This window comes from Osmia lignaria, unplaced genomic scaffold, assembly GCF_051020975.1.
Source record: "Osmia lignaria lignaria isolate PbOS001 unplaced genomic scaffold, iyOsmLign1 scaffold0007, whole genome shotgun sequence".
NCBI lineage: Eukaryota > Metazoa > Arthropoda > Insecta > Hymenoptera > Megachilidae > Osmia > Osmia lignaria.
The window spans coordinates 13,735,938-13,755,778 of NW_027478164.1; positions in this window are offsets into that span (position 1 = coordinate 13,735,938).

Consider the following 19,841-nt stretch of genomic DNA (forward strand, 5'->3'; position numbering starts at 1 on the left):
AGACCTTTTTTGTAGAGAATTAAGTTTCCTACTTTTTATGTTCTATGATATTTTTCGATCAGAGGCGTAGTTCTCGAGATATATCAAGATATTTAAAAGTTCCGAAGCCGCACCAACATAATAGAGATACAGAAACACCGTGGCCCCTTTCTTTGAGATAACTCCGCACGACTGCGAGCTGGAAATGCCACTTCCAGTTTAGCTGTGCAGAAGAAGAACAACAAGAAGAAGGAATATCTCGAAATATGTCCGTCAGGCCACTTCCCTTGAGATAAATCTGCAAATATCTCGGAAACGAAGCGAGCTATGGCAAAATGTTAAGAGACCTTTTTTGTAGAGAATTATGTTTCCTACTTTTTATGTTCGATGATATTTTTTGATCAGATGCGTAGTTCTCGAGATATATCAAGATATTTAAAAGTTCCGAAGCTGCACCAACATAATAGAGGTACAGAAACACCGTGGCCCCTTTCTTTGAGATAACTGTGCACTAGTGCGAGCCGCAAATGCCACTTCCAGCTTAGCTGTGCAGAAGAAGAACAACAAGAAGAAGAAATATCTCGAAATATGTCCGTCAGGCCCCTTCCCTTGAGATATATCTGCAAATATCTCGGAAACGAAGCGAGCTATGGCAAAATGTTAAGAGACCGTTTTTGTAGAGAATTAAGTTTCCTACTTTTTATGTTCTATGATATTTTTTGATCAGACGCGTAGTTCTCGAGATATATCAAGATATTTAAAAGTTCCGAAGCCGCACCAACATAATAGAGATACAGAAACACCGTGGCCCCTTTCTTTGAGATAACTCTGCACTATTGCGAGCTGCAAATGCCACTTCCAGCTTAGCTGTGCAGAAGAAGAACAACAAGAAGAAGAAATATCTCGAAATATGTCCGTCAGGCCCCTTCCCTTGAGATAAATCTGCAAATATCTCGGAAACGAAGAGAGCTATGGCAAAATGTTAAGAGACCTTTTTTGTAGAGAATTAGGTTTCCTACTTTTCATGTTCTATGATATCTTTTGATCAGATGCGTAGTTCTCGAGATATATCAAGATATTTAAAAGTTCCGAAGCCGCACCAACATAATAGAGATACAGAAACACCGTGGCCCCTTTCTTTGAGATAACTCTGCACTATTGCGAGATGCAAATGCCACTTCCAGCTTAGCTGTGCAGAAGAAGAACAACAAGAAGAAGAAATATCTCGAAATATGTCCGTCAGGCCCCTTCCCTTGAGATAAATCTGCAAATATCTCGGAAACGAAGAGAGCTATGGCAAAATGTTAAGAGACCTTTTTTGTAGAGAATTAAGTTTCCTACTTTTCATGTTCTATGATATCTTTTGATCAGATGCGTAGTTCTCGAGATATATCAAGATATTTAAAAGTTCCGAAGCCGCACCAACATAATAGAGATACAGAAACACCGTGGCCCCTTTCTTTGAGATAACTCTGCACTATTGCGAGCTGCAAATGCCACTTCCAGCTTAGCTGTGCAGAAGAAGAACAACAAGAAGAAGAAATATCTCGAAATATGTCCGTCAGGCCCCTTCCCTTGAGATAAATCTGCAAATATCTCGGAAACGAAGAGAGCTATGGCAAAATGTTAAGAGACCTTTTTTGTAGAGAATTAAGTTTCCTACTTTTCATGTTCTATGATATTTTTTGATCAGATGCGTAGTTCTCGAGATATATCAAGATATTTAAAAGTTCCGAAGCCGCACCAACATAATAGAGATACAGAAACACCGCGGCCCCTTTCTTTGAGATAACTCTGCACTATTGCGAGCTGTAAATGCCACTTCCAGCTTAGCTGTGCAGAAGAAGAACAACAAGAAGAAGAAATATCTCGAAATATGTCCGTCAGGCCCCTTCCCTTGAGATATATCTGCAAATATCTCGGAAACGAAGCGAGCTATGGCAAAATGTTAAGAGACCTTTTTTGTAGAGAATTATGCTTCCTACAATTTATGTTCTATGATATTTTTTGATCAGAAGCGTAGTTTTCGAGATATATCGAGATATTTAAAAGTTCCGAAGCCGCACCAACATAATAGAGATACAGAAACACCGTGGCCCCTTTCGTTGAGACAACTCTGCACTAGTGCGAGCCGCAAATGCCACTTCCAGCTTAGCTGTGCAGAAGAAGAACAACAAGAAGAAGAAATATCTCGAAATATGTCCGTCAGGCCCCTTCCCTTGAGATAAATCTGCAAATATCTCGGAAACGAAGCGAGCTATGGCAAAATGTTAAGAGACCTTTTTTGTAGAGAATTATGTTTCCTACTTTTTATGTTCTATGATATTTTTTGATCAGATGCGTAGTTCTCGAGATATATCAAGATATATAAAAGTTCCGAAGCCGCACCAACATAATAGAGATACAGAAACACCGTGGCCCCTTTCTTTGAGATAACTCTGCACTATTGCGAGCTGCAAATGCCACTTCCAGCTTAGCTGTGCAGAGGAAGAACAACAAGAAGAAGAAGTATCTCGAAATATGTCCGTCAGGCCCGTTCCTTTGAGATGAATCTGCAAATATCTCGGAAACGAAGCGAGCTATGGCAAAATGTTAAGAGACGTTTTTTGTACAAAATTATGTTTCCTACAATTTATGTTCTATGATATTTTTTGATCAGAAGCGTAGTTTTCGAGATATATCGAGATATTTAAAAGTTCCGAAGCCGCACCAACATAATAGAGATACAGAAACACCGTGGCTCCTTTCTTTGAGATAACTCTGCACTAGTGCGAGCCGCAAATGCCACTTCCAGCTTAGCTGTGCAGAAGAAGAACAACAAGAAGAAGAAATATCTCGAAATATGTCCGTCAGGCCCCTTCCCTTGAGATAAATCTGCAAATATCTCGGAAACGAAGCGAGCTCTGGCGAAATGTTAAGAGACCTTTTTTGTAGAGAATTAAGTTTCCTACTTTTTATCTTCTATGAGATTTTTTGATCAGATGCGTAGTTCTCGAGATATATCAAGATATTTAAAAGTTCCGAAGCCGCACCAACATAATAGAGATACAGAAACACCGTGGCCCCTTTCTTTGAGATAACTCTGCACTATTGCGAGCTGCAAATGCCACTTCCAGCTTAGCTGTGCAGAAGAAGAACAACAAGAAGAAGAAATATCTCGAAATATGTCCGTCAGGCCCCTTCCCTTGAGATAAATCTGCAAATATCTCGGAAACGAAGAGAGCTATGGCAAAATGTTAAGAGACCTTTTTTGTAGAGAATTAAGTTTCCTACTTTTCATGTTCTATGATATTTTTTGATCAGATGCGTAGTTCTCGAGATATATCAAGATATTTAAAAGTTCCGAAGCCGCACCAACATAATAGAGATACAGAAACACCGTGGCCCCTTTCTTTGAGATAACTCTGCACTATTGCGAGCTGTAAATGCCACTTCCAGCTTAGCTGTGCAGAAGAAGAACAACAAGAAGAAGAAATATCTCGAAATATGTCCGTCAGGCCCCTTCCCTTGAGATATATCTGCAAATATCTCGGAAACGAAGCGAGCTATGGCAAAATGTTAAGAGACGTTTTTTGTAGAGAATTATGTTTCCTACAATTTATGTTCTATGATATTTTTTGATCAGAAGCGTAGTTTTCGAGATATATCGAGATATTTAAAAGTTCCGAAGCCGCACCAACATAATAGAGATACAGAAACACCGTGGCTCCTTCCTTTGAGATAACTCTGCACTAGTGCGAGCCGCAAATGCCACTTCCAGCTTAGCTGTGCAGAAGAAGAACAACAAGAAGAAGAAATATCTCGAAATATGTCCGTCAGGCCCCTTCCCTTGAGATAAATCTGCAAATATCTCGGAAACGAAGCGAGCTATGGCAAAATGTTAAGAGACCTTTTTTGTAGAGAATTAAGTTTCCTACTTTTTATGTTCTATGATATTTTTCGATCAGAGGCGTAGTTCTCGAGATATATCAAGATATTTAAAAGTTCCGAAGCCGCACCAACATAATAGAGATACAGAAACACCGTGGCCCCTTTCTTTGAGATAACTCTGCACGATTGCGAGCTGGAAATGCCACTTCCAGTTTAGCTGTGCAGAAGAAGAACAACAAGAAGAAGGAATATCTCGAAATATGTCCGTCAGGCCACTTCCCTTGAGATAAATCTGCAAATATCTCGGAAACGAAGCGAGCTATGGCAAAATGTTAAGAGACCTTTTTTGTAGAGAATTATGTTTCCTACTTTTTATGTTCGATGATATTTTTTGATCAGATGCGTAGTTCTCGAGATATATCAAGATATTTAAAAGTTCCGAAGCTGCACCAACATAATAGAGGTACAGAAACACCGTGGCCTCTTTCTTTGAGATAACTCTGCACTATTGCGAGCTGCAAATGCCACTTCGAGCTTAGCTGTGCAGAAGAAGAACAACAAGAAGAAATATCTCGAAATATGTCCGTCAGACCCCTTCCCTTGAGATGAATCTGCAAATATCTCGGAAACGAAGCGAGCTATGGCAAAATGTTAAGAGACCTTTTTTGTAGAGAATAATGTTTCCTACAATTTACGTTCTATGATATTTTTTGATCAGAAGCGTAGTTTTCGAGATATATCGAGATATTTAAAAGTTCCGAAGCCGCACCAACATAATAGAGATACAGAAACACCGTGGCCCCTTTCTTTGAGATAACTCTGCACTATTGCGACCTGCAAATGCCACTTCCAGCTCAGCTGTGCAGAAGAAGAACAACAAGAAGAAGAAATATCTCGAAATATGCCCGTCAGGCCCCTTCCCTTGAGATATATCTGCAAATATCTCGGAAACGAAGCGAGCTATGGCAAAATGTTAAGAGACCTTTTTTGTAGAGAATTATGCTTCCTACAATTTATGTTCTATGATATTTTTTGATCAGAAGCGTAGTTTTCGAGGTATATCGAGATATTTAAAAGTTCCGAAGCCGCACCAACATAATAGAGATACAGAAACACCGTGGCCTCTTTCTTTGAGATAACTCTGCACTATTGCGAGCTGCAAATGCCACTTCGAGCTTAGCTGTGCAGAAGAAGAACAACAAGAAGAAGAAATATCTCGAAATATGTCCGTCAGGCCAGTTCCTTTGAGCTGAATCTGCAAATATCTCGGAAACGAAGCGAGCTATGGCAAAATGTTAAGAGACGTTTTTTGTAGAGAATTATGTTTCCTACAATTTATGTTCTATGATATTTTTTGATCAGAAGCGTAGTTTTCGAGATATATCGAGATATTTAAAAGTTCCGAAGACGCACCAACATAATAGAGATACAGAAACACCGTGGCCCCTTTCTTTGAGATAACTGTGCACTAGTGCGAGCCGCAAATGCCACTTCCAGCTTAGCTGTGCAGAAGAAGAACAACAAGAAGAAGAAATATCTCGAAATATGTCCGACAGGCCCCTTCCCTTGAGATAAATCTGCAAATATCTCGGAAACGAAGCGAGCTATGGCGAAATGTTAAGAGACCTTTTTTGTAGAGAATTAAGTTTCCTACTTTTTATCTTCTATGATATTTTTTGATCAGATGCGTAGTTCTCGAGATATATCAAGATATTTAAAAGTTCCGAAGCCGCACCAACATAATAGAGATACAGAAACACCGTGGCCCCTCTCTTTGAGATAACTCTGCACTACTGCGAGCTGCAAATGCCACTTCCAGCTTAGCTGTGCAGAAGAAGAACAACAAGAAGAAGAAATATCTCGAAATATGTCCGTCAGGCCCCTTCCCTTGAGATAAATCTGCAAATATCTCGGAAACGAAGCGAGCTATGGCAAAATGTTAAGAGACCTTTTTTGTAGAGAATTATGTTTCCTACTTTTTATGTTCTATGATATTTTTTGATCAGATGCGTAGTTCTCGAGATATATCAAGATATATAAAAGTTCCGAAGCCGCACCAACATAATAGAGATACAGAAACACCGTGGCCCCTTTCTTTGAGATAACTCTGCACTATTGCGAGCTGCAAATGCCACTTCCAGCTTAGCTGTGCAGAGGAAGAACAACAAGAAGAAGAAGTATCTCGAAATATGTCCGTCAGGCCCGTTCCTTTGAGATGAATCTGCAAATATCTCGGAAACGAAGCGAGCTATGGCAAAATGTTAAGAGACGTCTTTTGTAGAGAATTATGTTTCCTACAATTTATGTTCTATGATATTTTTTGATCAGAAGCGTAGTTTTCGAGATATACCGAGATATTTAAAAGTTCCGAAGCCGCACCAACATAATAGAGATACAGAAACACCGTGGCTCCTTTCTTTGAGATAACTCTGCACTAGTGCGAGCCGCAAATGCCACTTCCAGCTTAGCTGTGCAGAAGAAGAACAACAAGAAGAAGAAATATCTCGAAATATGTCCGTCAGGCCCCTTCCCTTGAGATAAATCTGCAAATATCTCGGAAACGAAGCGAGCTATGGCAAAATGATAAGAGACCTTTTTTGTAGAGAATTAAGTTTCCTACTTTTTATGTTCTATGATATTTTTCGATCAGAGGCGTAGTTCTCGAGATATATCAAGATATTTAAAAGTTCCGAAGCCGCACCAACATAATAGAGATACAGAAACACCGTGGCCCCTTTCTTTGAGATAACTCTGCACGATTGCGAGCTGGAAATGCCACTTCCAGTTTAGCTGTGCAGAAGAAGAACAACAAGAAGAAGGAATATCTCGAAATATGTCCGTCAGGCCACTTCCCTTGAGATAAATCTGCAAATATCTCGGAAACGAAGCGAGCTATGGCAAAATGTTAAGAGACCTTTTTTGTAGAGAATTATGTTTCCTACTTTTTATGTTCGATGATATTTTTTGATCAGATGCGTAGTTCTCGAGATATATCAAGATATTTAAAAGTTCCGAAGCTGCACCAACATAATAGAGGTACAGAAACACCGTGGCCCCTTTCTTTGAGATAACTGTGCACTAGTGCGAGCCGCAAATGCCACTTCCAGCTTAGCTGTGCAGAAGAAGAACAACAAGAAGAAGAAATATCTCGAAATATGTCCGTCAGGCCCCTTCCCTTGAGATATATCTGCAAATATCTCGGAAACGAAGCGAGCTATGGCAAAATGTTAAGAGACCGTTTTTGTAGAGAATTAAGTTTCCTACTTTTTATGTTCTATGATATTTTTTGATCAGACGCGTAGTTCTCGAGATATATCAAGATATTTAAAAGTTCCGAAGCCGCACCAACATAATAGAGATACAGAAACACCGTGGCCCCTTTCTTTGAGATAACTCTGCACTATTGCGAGCTGCAAATGCCACTTCCAGCTTAGCTGTGCAGAAGAAGAACAACAAGAAGAAGAAATATCTCGAAATATGTCCGTCAGGCCCCTTCCCTTGAGATAAATCTGCAAATATCTCGGAAACGAAGAGAGCTATGGCAAAATGTTAAGAGACCTTTTTTGTAGAGAATTAAGTTTCCTACTTTTCATGTTCTATGATATTTTTTGATCAGATGCGTAGTTGTCGAGATATATCAAGATATTTAAAAGTTCCGAAGCCGCACCAACATAATAGAGATACAGAAACACCGTGGCCCCTTTCTTTGAGATAACTCTGCACTATTGCGAGCTGTAAATGCCACTTCCAGCTTAGCTGTGCAGAAGAAGAACAACAAGAAGAAGAAATATCTCGAAATATGTCCGTCAGGCCCCTTCCCTTGAGATATATCTGCAAATATCTCGGAAACGAAGCGAGCTATGGCAAAATGTTAAGAGACCTTTTTTGTAGAGAATTATGCTTCCTATAATTTATGTTCTATGATATTTTTTGATCAGAAGCGTAGTTTTCGAGATATATCGAGATATTTAAAAGTTCCGAAGCCGCACCAACATAATAGAGATACAGAAACACCGTGGCCCCTTTCGTTGAGACAACTCTGCACTAGTGCGAGCCGCAAATGCCACTTCCAGCTTAGCTGTGCAGAAGAAGAACAACAAGAAGAAGAAATATCTCGAAATATGTCCGTCAGGCCCCTTCCCTTGAGATAAATCTGCAAATATCTCGGAAACGAAGCGAGCTATGGCAAAATGTTAAGAGACCTTTTTTGTAGAGAATTATGTTTCCTACTTTTTATGTTCTATGATATTTTTTGATCAGATGCGTAGTTCTCGAGATATATCAAGATATATAAAAGTTCCGAAGCCGCACCAACATAATAGAGATACAGAAACACCGTGGCCCCTTTCTTTGAGATAACTCTGCACTATTGCGAGCTGCAAATGCCACTTCCAGCTTAGCTGTGCAGAGGAAGAACAACAAGAAGAAGAAGTATCTCGAAATATGTCCGTCAGGCCCGTTCCTTTGAGATGAATCTGCAAATATCTCGGAAACGAAGCGAGCTATGGCAAAATGTTAAGAGACGTTTTTTGTAGAGAATTATGTTTCCTACAATTTATGTTCTATGATATTTTTTGATCAGAAGCGTAGTTTTCGAGATATATCGAGATATTTAAAAGTTCCGAAGCCGCACCAACATAATAGAGATACAGAAACACCGTGGCTCCTTTCTTTGAGATAACTCTGCACTAGTGCGAGCCGCAAATGCCACTTCCAGCTTAGCTGTGCAGAAGAAGAACAACAGGAAGAAGTATTATCTCGAAATATGTCCGTCAGGCCCCTTCCCTTGAGATAAATCTGCAAATATCTCGGAAACGAAGCGAGCTATGGCAAAATGATAAGAGACCTTTTTTGTAGAGAATTAAGTTTCCTACTTTTTATGTTCGATGATATTTTTTGATCAGATGCGTAGTTCTCGAGATATATCAAGATATTTAAAAGTTCCGAAGCCGCACCAACATAATAGAGATACAGAAACACCGTGGCCCCTTTCTTTGAGATAACTCTGCACGACTGCGAGCTGGAAATGCCACTTCCAGTTTAGCTGTGCAGAAGAAGAACAACAAGAAGAAGGAATATCTCGAAATATGTCCGTCAGGCCACTTCCCTTGAGATAAATCTGCAAATATCTCGGAAACGAAGCGAGCTATGGCAAAATGTTAAGAGACCTTTTTTGTAGAGAATTATGTTTCCTACTTTTTATGTTCGATGATATTTTTTGATCAGATGCGTAGTTCTCGAGATATATCAAGATATTTAAAAGTTCCGAAGCTGCACCAACATAATAGAGGTACAGAAACACCGTGGCCCCTTTCTTTGAGATAACTGTGCACTAGTGCGAGCCGCAAATGCCACTTCCAGCTTAGCTGTGCAGAAGAAGAACAACAAGAAGAAGAAATATCTCGAAATATGTCCGTCAGGCCCCTTCCCTTGAGATATATCTGCAAATATCTCGGAAACGAAGCGAGCTATGGCAAAATGTTAAGAGACCGTTTTTGTAGAGAATTAAGTTTCCTACTTTTTATGTTCTATGATATTTTTTGATCAGACGCGTAGTTCTCGAGATATATCAAGATATTTAAAAGTTCCGAAGCCGCACCAACATAATAGAGATACAGAAACACCGTGGCCCCTTTCTTTGAGATAACTCTGCACTATTGCGAGATGCAAATGCCACTTCCAGCTTAGCTGTGCAGAAGAAGAACAACAAGAAGAAGAAATATCTCGAAATATGTCCGTCAGGCCCCTTCCCTTGAGATAAATCTGCAAATATCTCGGAAACGAAGAGAGCTATGGCAAAATGTTAAGAGACCTTTTTTGTAGAGAATTAAGTTTCCTACTTTTCATGTTCTATGATATCTTTTGATCAGATGCGTAGTTCTCGAGATATATCAAGATATTTAAAAGTTCCGAAGCCGCACCAACATAATAGAGATACAGAAACACCGTGGCCCCTTTCTTTGAGATAACTCTGCACGATTGCGAGCTGGAAATGCCACTTCCAGTTTAGCTGTGCAGAAGAAGAACAACAAGAAGAAGGAATATCTCGAAATATGTCCGTCAGGCCACTTCCCTTGAGATAAATCTGCAAATATCTCGGAAACGAAGCGAGCTATGGCAAAATGTTAAGAGACCTTTTTTGTAGAGAATTATGTTTCCTACTTTTTATGTTCGATGATATTTTTTGATCAGATGCGTAGTTCTCGAGATATATCAAGATATTTAAAAGTTCCGAAGCTGCACCAACATAATAGAGGTACAGAAACACCGTGGCCCCTTTCTTTGAGATAACTGTGCACTAGTGCGAGCCGCAAATGCCACTTCCAGCTTAGCTGTGCAGAAGAAGAACAACAAGAAGAAGAAATATCTCGAAATATGTCCGTCAGGCCCCTTCCCTTGAGATATATCTGCAAATATCTCGGAAACGAAGCGAGCTATGGCAAAATGTTAAGAGACCGTTTTTGTAGAGAATTAAGTCTCCTACTTTTTATGTTCTATGATATTTTTTGATCAGACGCGTAGTTCTCGAGATATATCAAGATATTTAAAAGTTCCGAAGCCGCACCAACATAATAGAGATACAGAAACACCGTGGCCCCTTTCTTTGAGATAACTCTGCACTATTGCGAGATGCAAATGCCACTTCCAGCTTAGCTGTGCAGAAGAAGAACAACAAGAAGAAGAAATATCTCGAAATATGTCCGTCAGGCCCCTTCCCTTGAGATAAATCTGCAAATATCTCGGAAACGAAGCGAGCTATGGCAAAATGATAAGAGACCTTTTTTGTAGAGAATTAAGTTTCCTACTTTTCATGTTCTATGATATCTTTTGATCAGATGCGTAGTTCTCGAGATATATCAAGATATTTAAAAGTTCCGAAGCCGCACCAACATAATAGAGATACAGAAACACCGTGGCCCCTTTCTTTGAGATAACTCTGCACTATTGCGAGCTGCAAATGCCACTTCCAGCTTAGCTGTGCAGAAGAAGAACAACAAGAAGAAGAAATATCTCGAAATATGTCCGTCAGGCCCATTCCCTTGAGATAAATCTGCAAATATCTCGGAAACGAAGAGAGCTATGGCAAAATGTTAAGAGACCTTTTTTGTAGAGAATTAAGTTTCCTACTTTTCATGTTCTATGATATTTTTTGATCAGATGCGTAGTTCTCGAGATATATCAAGATATTTAAAAGTTCCGAAGCCGCACCAACATAATAGAGATACAGAAACACCGCGGCCCCTTTCTTTGAGATAACTCTGCACTATTGCCAGCTGTAAATGCCACTTCCAGCTTAGCTGTGCAGAAGAAGAACAACAAGAAGAAGAAATATCTCGAAATATGTCCGTCAGGCCCCTTCCCTTGAGATATATCTGCAAATATCTCGGAAACGAAGCGAGCTATGGCAAAATGTTAAGAGACCTTTTTTGTAGAGAATTATGCTTCCTACAATTTATGTTCTATGATATTTTTTGATCAGAAGCGTAGTTTTCGAGATATATCGAGATATTTAAAAGTTCCGAAGCCGCACCAACATAATAGAGATACAGAAACACCGTGGCCCCTTTCGTTGAGACAACTCTGCACTAGTGCGAGCCGCAAATGCCACTTCCAGCTTAGCTGTGCAGAAGAAGAACAACAAGAAGAAGAAATATCTCGAAATATGTCCGTCAGGCCCGTTCCTTTGAGATGAATCTGCAAATATCTCGGAAACGAAGCGAGCTATGGCAAAATGTTAAGAGACCTTTTTTGTAGAGAATTAAGTTTCCTACTTTTTATGTTCTATGATATTTTTCGATCAGAGGCGTAGTTCTCGAGATATATCAAGATATTTAAAAGTTCCGAAGCCGCACCAACATAATAGAGATACAGAAACACCGTGGCCCCTTTCTTTGAGATAACTCTGCACGATTGCGAGCTGGAAATGCCACTTCCAGTTTAGCTGTGCAGAAGAAGAACAACAAGAAGAAGGAATATCTCGAAATATGTCCGTCAGGCCACTTCCCTTGAGATAAATCTGCAAATATCTCGGAAACGAAGCGAGCTATGGCAAAATGTTAAGAGACCTTTTTTGTAGAGAATTATGTTTCCTACTTTTTATGTTCGATGATATTTTTTGATCAGATGCGTAGTTCTCGAGATATATCAAGATATTTAAAAGTTCCGAAGCTGCACCAACATAATAGAGGTACAGAAACACCGTGGCCTCTTTCTTTGAGATAACTCTGCACTATTGCGAGCTGCAAATGCCACTTCGAGCTTAGCTGTGCAGAAGAAGAACAACAAGAAGAAGAAATATCTCGAAATATGTCCGTCAGACCCCTTCCCTTGAGATGAATCTGCAAATATCTCGGAAACGAAGCGAGCTATGGCAAAATGTTAAGAGACCTTTTTTGTAGAGAATAATGTTTCCTACAATTTACGTTCTATGATATTTTTTGATCAGAAGCGTAGTTTTCGAGGTATATCGAGATATTTAAAAGTTCCGAAGCCGCACCAACATAATAGAGATACAGAAACACCGTGGCCCCTCTCTTTGAGATAACTCTGCACTATTGTGAGCTGCAAATGCCACTTCCAGCTTAGCTGTGCAGAAGAAGAACAACTAGAAGAAGAAATATCTCGAAATATGTCCGACAGGCCCCTTCCCTTGAGATAAATCTGCAAATATCTCGGAAACGAAGCGAGCTATGGCGAAATGTTAAGAGACCTTTTTTGTAGAGAATTAAGTTTCCTACTTTTTATCTTCTATGATATTTTTTGATCAGATGCGTAGTTCTCGAGATATATCAAGATATTTAAAAGTTCCGAAGCCGCACCAACATAATAGAGATACAGAAACACCGTGGCCCCTTTCTTTGAGATAACTCTGCACTATTGCGAGCTGCAAATGCCACTTCCAGCTTAGCTGTGCAGAAGAAGAACAACAAGAAGAAGAAATATCTCGAAATATGTCCGTCAGGCCCCTTCCCTTGAGATAAATCTGCAAATATCTCGGAAACGAAGAGAGCTATGGCAAAATGTTAAGAGACCTTTTTTGTAGAGAATTAAGTTTCCTACTTTTCATGTTCTATGATATTTTTTGATCAGATGCGTAGTTCTCGAGATATATCAAGATATTTAAAAGTTCCGAAGCCGCACCAACATAATAGAGATACAGAAACACCGTGGCCCCTTTCTTTGAGATAACTCTGCACTATTGCGAGCTGTAAATGCCACTTCCAGCTTAGCTGTGCAGAAGAAGAACAACAAGAAGAAGTATTATCTCGAAATATGTCCGTCAGGCCCCTTCCCTTGAGATAAATCTGCAAATATCTCGGAAACGAAGCGAGCTATGGCAAAATGATAAGAGACCTTTTTTGTAGAGAATTAAGTTTCCTACTTTTTATGTTCGATGATATTTTTTGATCAGATGCGTAGTTCTCGAGATATATCAAGATATTTAAAAGTTCCGAAGCCGCACCAACATAATAGAGATACAGAAACACCGTGGCCCCTTTCTTTGAGATAACTCTGCACGACTGCGAGCTGGAAATGCCACTTCCAGTTTAGCTGTGCAGAAGAAGAACAACAAGAAGAAGGAATATCTCGAAATATGTCCGTCAGGCCACTTCCCTTGAGATAAATCTGCAAATATCTCGGAAACGAAGCGAGCTATGGCAAAATGTTAAGAGACCTTTTTTGTAGAGAATTATGTTTCCTACTTTTTATGTTCGATGATATTTTTTGATCAGATGCGTAGTTCTCGAGATATATCAAGATATTTAAAAGTTCCGAAGCTGCACCAACATAATAGAGGTACAGAAACACCGTGGCCCCTTTCTTTGAGATAACTGTGCACTAGTGCGAGCCGCAAATGCCACTTCCAGCTTAGCTGTGCAGAAGAAGAACAACAAGAAGAAGAAATATCTCGAAATATGTCCGTCAGGCCCCTTCCCTTGAGATATATCTGCAAATATCTCGGAAACGAAGCGAGCTATGGCAAAATGTTAAGAGACCGTTTTTGTAGAGAATTAAGTTTCCTACTTTTTATGTTCTATGATATTTTTTGATCAGACGCGTAGTTCTCGAGATATATCAAGATATTTAAAAGTTCCGAAGCCGCACCAACATAATAGAGATACAGAAACACCGTGGCCCCTTTCTTTGAGATAACTCTGCACTATTGCGAGATGCAAATGCCACTTCCAGCTTAGCTGTGCAGAAGAAGAACAACAAGAAGAAGAAATATCTCGAAATATGTCCGTCAGGCCCCTTCCCTTGAGATAAATCTGCAAATATCTCGGAAACGAAGAGAGCTATGGCAAAATGTTAAGAGACCTTTTTTGTAGAGAATTAAGTTTCCTACTTTTCATGTTCTATGATATCTTTTGATCAGATGCGTAGTTCTCGAGATATATCAAGATATTTAAAAGTTCCGAAGCCGCACCAACATAATAGAGATACAGAAACACCGTGGCCCCTTTCTTTGAGATAACTCTGCACGATTGCGAGCTGGAAATGCCACTTCCAGTTTAGCTGTGCAGAAGAAGAACAACAAGAAGAAGGAATATCTCGAAATATGTCCGTCAGGCCACTTCCCTTGAGATAAATCTGCAAATATCTCGGAAACGAAGCGAGCTATGGCAAAATGTTAAGAGACCTTTTTTGTAGAGAATTATGTTTCCTACTTTTTATGTTCGATGATATTTTTTGATCAGATGCGTAGTTCTCGAGATATATCAAGATATTTAAAAGTTCCGAAGCTGCACCAACATAATAGAGGTACAGAAACACCGTGGCCCCTTTCTTTGAGATAACTGTGCACTAGTGCGAGCCGCAAATGCCACTTCCAGCTTAGCTGTGCAGAAGAAGAACAACAAGAAGAAGAAATATCTCGAAATATGTCCGTCAGGCCCCTTCCCTTGAGATATATCTGCAAATATCTCGGAAACGAAGCGAGCTATGGCAAAATGTTAAGAGACCGTTTTTGTAGAGAATTAAGTCTCCTACTTTTTATGTTCTATGATATTTTTTGATCAGACGCGTAGTTCTCGAGATATATCAAGATATTTAAAAGTTCCGAAGCCGCACCAACATAATAGAGATACAGAAACACCGTGGCCCCTTTCTTTGAGATAACTCTGCACTATTGCGAGATGCAAATGCCACTTCCAGCTTAGCTGTGCAGAAGAAGAACAACAAGAAGAAGAAATATCTCGAAATATGTCCGTCAGGCCCCTTCCCTTGAGATAAATCTGCAAATATCTCGGAAACGAAGAGAGCTATGGCAAAATGTTAAGAGACCTTTTTTGTAGAGAATTAAGTTTCCTACTTTTCATGTTCTATGATATCTTTTGATCAGATGCGTAGTTCTCGAGATATATCAAGATATTTAAAAGTTCCGAAGCCGCACCAACATAATAGAGATACAGAAACACCGTGGCCCCTTTCTTTGAGATAACTCTGCACTATTGCGAGCTGCAAATGCCACTTCCAGCTTAGCTGTGCAGAAGAAGAACAACAAGAAGAAGAAATATCTCGAAATATGTCCGTCAGGCCCCTTCCCTTGAGATAAATCTGCAAATATCTCGGAAACGAAGAGAGCTATGGCAAAATGTTAAGAGACCTTTTTTGTAGAGAATTAAGTTTCCTACTTTTCATGTTCTATGATATTTTTTGATCAGATGCGTAGTTCTCGAGATATATCAAGATATTTAAAAGTTCCGAAGCCGCACCAACATAATAGAGATACAGAAACACCGCGGCCCCTTTCTTTGAGATAACTCTGCACTATTGCCAGCTGTAAATGCCACTTCCAGCTTAGCTGTGCAGAAGAAGAACAACAAGAAGAAGAAATATCTCGAAATATGTCCGTCAGGCCCCTTCCCTTGAGATATATCTGCAAATATCTCGGAAACGAAGCGAGCTATGGCAAAATGTTAAGAGACCTTTTTTGTAGAGAATTATGCTTCCTACAATTTATGTTCTATGATATTTTTTGATCAGAAGCGTAGTTTTCGAGATATATCGAGATATTTAAAAGTTCCGAAGCCGCACCAACATAATAGAGATACAGAAACACCGTGGCCCCTTTCGTTGAGACAACTCTGCACTAGTGCGAGCCGCAAATGCCACTTCCAGCTTAGCTGTGCAGAAGAAGAACAACAAGAAGAAGAAATATCTCGAAATATGTCCGTCAGGCCCGTTCCTTTGAGATGAATCTGCAAATATCTCGGAAACGAAGCGAGCTATGGCAAAATGTTAAGAGACCTTTTTTGTAGAGAATTAAGTTTCCTACTTTTTATGTTCTATGATATTTTTCGATCAGAGGCGTAGTTCTCGAGATATATCAAGATATTTAAAAGTTCCGAAGCCGCACCAACATAATAGAGATACAGAAACACCGTGGCCCCTTTCTTTGAGATAACTCTGCACGATTGCGAGCTGGAAATGCCACTTCCAGTTTAGCTGTGCAGAAGAAGAACAACAAGAAGAAGGAATATCTCGAAATATGTCCGTCAGGCCACTTCCCTTGAGATAAATCTGCAAATATCTCGGAAACGAAGCGAGCTATGGCAAAATGTTAAGAGACCTTTCTTGTAGAGAATTATGTTTCCTACTTTTTATGTTCGATGATATTTTTTGATCAGATGCGTAGTTCTCGAGATATATCAAGATATTTAAAAGTTCCGAAGCTGCACCAACATAATAGAGGTACAGAAACACCGTGGCCTCTTTCTTTGAGATAACTCTGCACTATTGCGAGCTGCAAATGCCACTTCGAGCTTAGCTGTGCAGAAGAAGAACAACAAGAAGAAGAAATATCTCGAAATATGTCCGTCAGGCCCCTTCCCTTGAGATAAATCTGCAAATATCTCGGAAACGAAGCGAGCTATGGCAAAATGTTAAGAGACCTTTTTTGTAGAGAATTAAGTTTCCTACTTTTTATGTTCTATGATATTTTTCGATCAGAGGCGTAGTTCTCGAGATATATCAAGATATTTAAAAGTTCCGAAGCCGCACCAACATAATAGAGATACAGAAACACCGTGGCCCCTTTCTTTGAGATAACTCTGCACGATTGCGAGCTGGAAATGCCACTTCCAGTTTAGCTGTGCAGAAGAAGAACAACAAGAAGAAGGAATATCTCGAAATATGTCCGTCAGGCCACTTCCCTTGAGATAAATCTGCAAATATCTCGGAAACGAAGCGAGCTATGGCAAAATGTTAAGAGACTTTTTTTGTAGAGAATTATGTTTCCTACTTTTTATGTTCGATGATATTTTTTGATCAGATGCGTAGTTCTCGAGATATATCAAGATATTTAAAAGTTCCGAAGCTGCACCAACATAATAGAGGTACAGAAACACCGTGGCCTCTTTCTTTGAGATAACTCTGCACTATTGCGAGCTGCAAATGCCACTTCGAGCTTAGCTGTGCAGAAGAAGAACAACAAGAAGAAATATCTCGAAATATGTCCGTCAGACCCCTTCCCTTGAGATGAATCTGCAAATATCTCGGAAACGAAGCGAGCTATGGCAAAATGTTAAGAGACCTTTTTTGTAGAGAATAATGTTTCCTACAATTTACGTTCTATGATATTTTTTGATCAGAAGCGTAGTTTTCGAGATATATCGAGATATTTAAAAGTTCCGAAGCCGCACCAACATTATAGAGATACAGAAACACCGTGGCCCCTTTCTTTGAGATAACTCTGCACTATTGCGACCTGCAAATGCCACTTCCAGCTCAGCTGTGCAGAAGAAGAACAACAAGAAGAAGAAATATCTCGAAATATGCCCGTCAGGCCCCTTCCCTTGAGATATATCTGCAAATATCTCGGAAACGAAGCGAGCTATGGCAAAATGTTAAGAGACCTTTTTTGTAGAGAATTATGCTTCCTACAATTTATGTTCTATGATATTTTTTGATCAGAAGCGTAGTTTTCGAGGTATATCGAGATATTTAAAAGTTCCGAAGCCGCACCAACATAATAGAGATACAGAAACACCGTGGCCTCTTTCTTTGAGATAACTCTGCACTATTGCGAGCTGCAAATGCCACTTCGAGCTTAGCTGTGCAGAAGAAGAACAACAAGAAGAAGAAATATCTCGAAATATGTCCGTCAGGCCAGTTCCTTTGAGCTGAATCTGCAAATATCTCGGAAACGAAGCGAGCTATGGCAAAATGTTAAGAGACGTTTTTTGTAGAGAATTATGTTTCCTACAATTTATGTTCTATGATATTTTTTGATCAGAAGCGTAGTTTTCGAGATATATCGAGATATTTAAAAGTTCCGAAGACGCACCAACATAATAGAGATACAGAAACACTGTGGCCCCTTTCTTTGAGATAACTGTGCACTAGTGCGAGCCGCAGATGCCACTTCCAGCTTAGCTGTGCAGAAGAAGAACAACAAGAAGAAGAAATATCTCGAAGTATGTCCGTCAGGCCAGTTCCTTTGAGCTGAATCTGCAAATATCTCGGAAACGAAGCGAGCTATGGCAAAATGTTAAGAGACGTTTTTTGTAGAGAATTATGTTTCCTACCATTTATGTTCTATGATATTTTTTGATCAGAAGCGTAGTTTTCGAGATATATCGAGATATTTAAAAGTTCCGAAGCCGCACCAACATAATAGAGATACAGAAACACCGTGGCCCCTTTCTTTGAGATAACTCTGCACTATTGCGAGCTGTAAATGCCACTTCCAGCTTAGCTGTGCAGAAGAAGAACAACAAGAAGAAGAAATATCTCAAAATATGTCCGTCAGGCCCCTTCCCTTGAGATATATCTGCAAATATCTCGGAAACGAAGCGAGCTATGGCAAAATGTTAAGAGACCTTTTTTGTAGAGAATTATGCTTCCTACAATTTATGTTCTATGATATTTTTTGATCAGAAGCGTAGTTTTCGAGATATATCGAGATATTTAAAAGTTCCGAAGCCGCACCAACATAATAGAGATACAGAAACACCGTGGCCCCTCTCTTTGAGATAACTCTGCACTATTGCGAGCTGCAAATGCCACTTCCAGCTTAGCTGTGCAGAAGAAGAACAACAAGAAGAAGAAATATCTCGAAATATGTCCGTCAGGCCAGTTCCTTTGAGCTGAATCTGCAAATATCTCGGAAACGAAGCGAGCTATGGCAAAATGTTAAGAGACGTTTTTTGTAGAGAATTATGTTTCCTACAATTTATGTTCTATGATATTTTTTGATCAGAAGCGTAGTTTTCGAGATATATCGAGATATTTAAAAGTTCCGAAGACGCACCAACATAATAGAGATACAGAAACACCGTGGCCCCTTTCTTTGAGATAACTGTGCACTAGTGCGAGCCGCAGATGCCACTTCCAGCTTAGCTGTGCAGAAGAAGAACAACAAGAAGAAGAAATATCTCGAAGTATGTCCGTCAGGCCAGTTCCTTTGAGCTGAATCTGCAAATATCTCGGAAACGAAGCGAGCTATGGCAAAATGTTAAGAGACGTTTTTTGTAGAGAATTATGTTTCCTACCATTTATGTTCTATGATATTTTTTGATCAGAAGCGTAGTTTTCGAGATATATCGAGATATTTAAAAGTTCCGAAGCCGCACCAACATAATAGAGATACAGAAACACCGTGGCCCCTTTCTTTGAGATAACTCTGCACTATTGCGAGCTGTAAATGCCACTTCCAGCTTAGCTGTGCAGAAGAAGAACAACAAGAAGAAGAAATATCTCGAAATATGTCCGTCAGGCCCCTTCCCTTGAGATATATCTGCAAATATCTCGGAAACGAAGCGAGCTATGGCAAAATGTTAAGAGACCTTTTTTGTAGAGAATTATGCTTCCTACAATTTATGTTCTATGATATTTTTTGATCAGAAGCGTAGTTTTCGAGATATATCGAGATATTTAAAAGTTCCGAAGCCGCACCAACATAATAGAGATACAGAAACACCGTGGCCCCTTTCGTTGAGACAACTCTGCACTAGTGCGAGCCGCAAATGCCACTTCCAGCTTAGCTG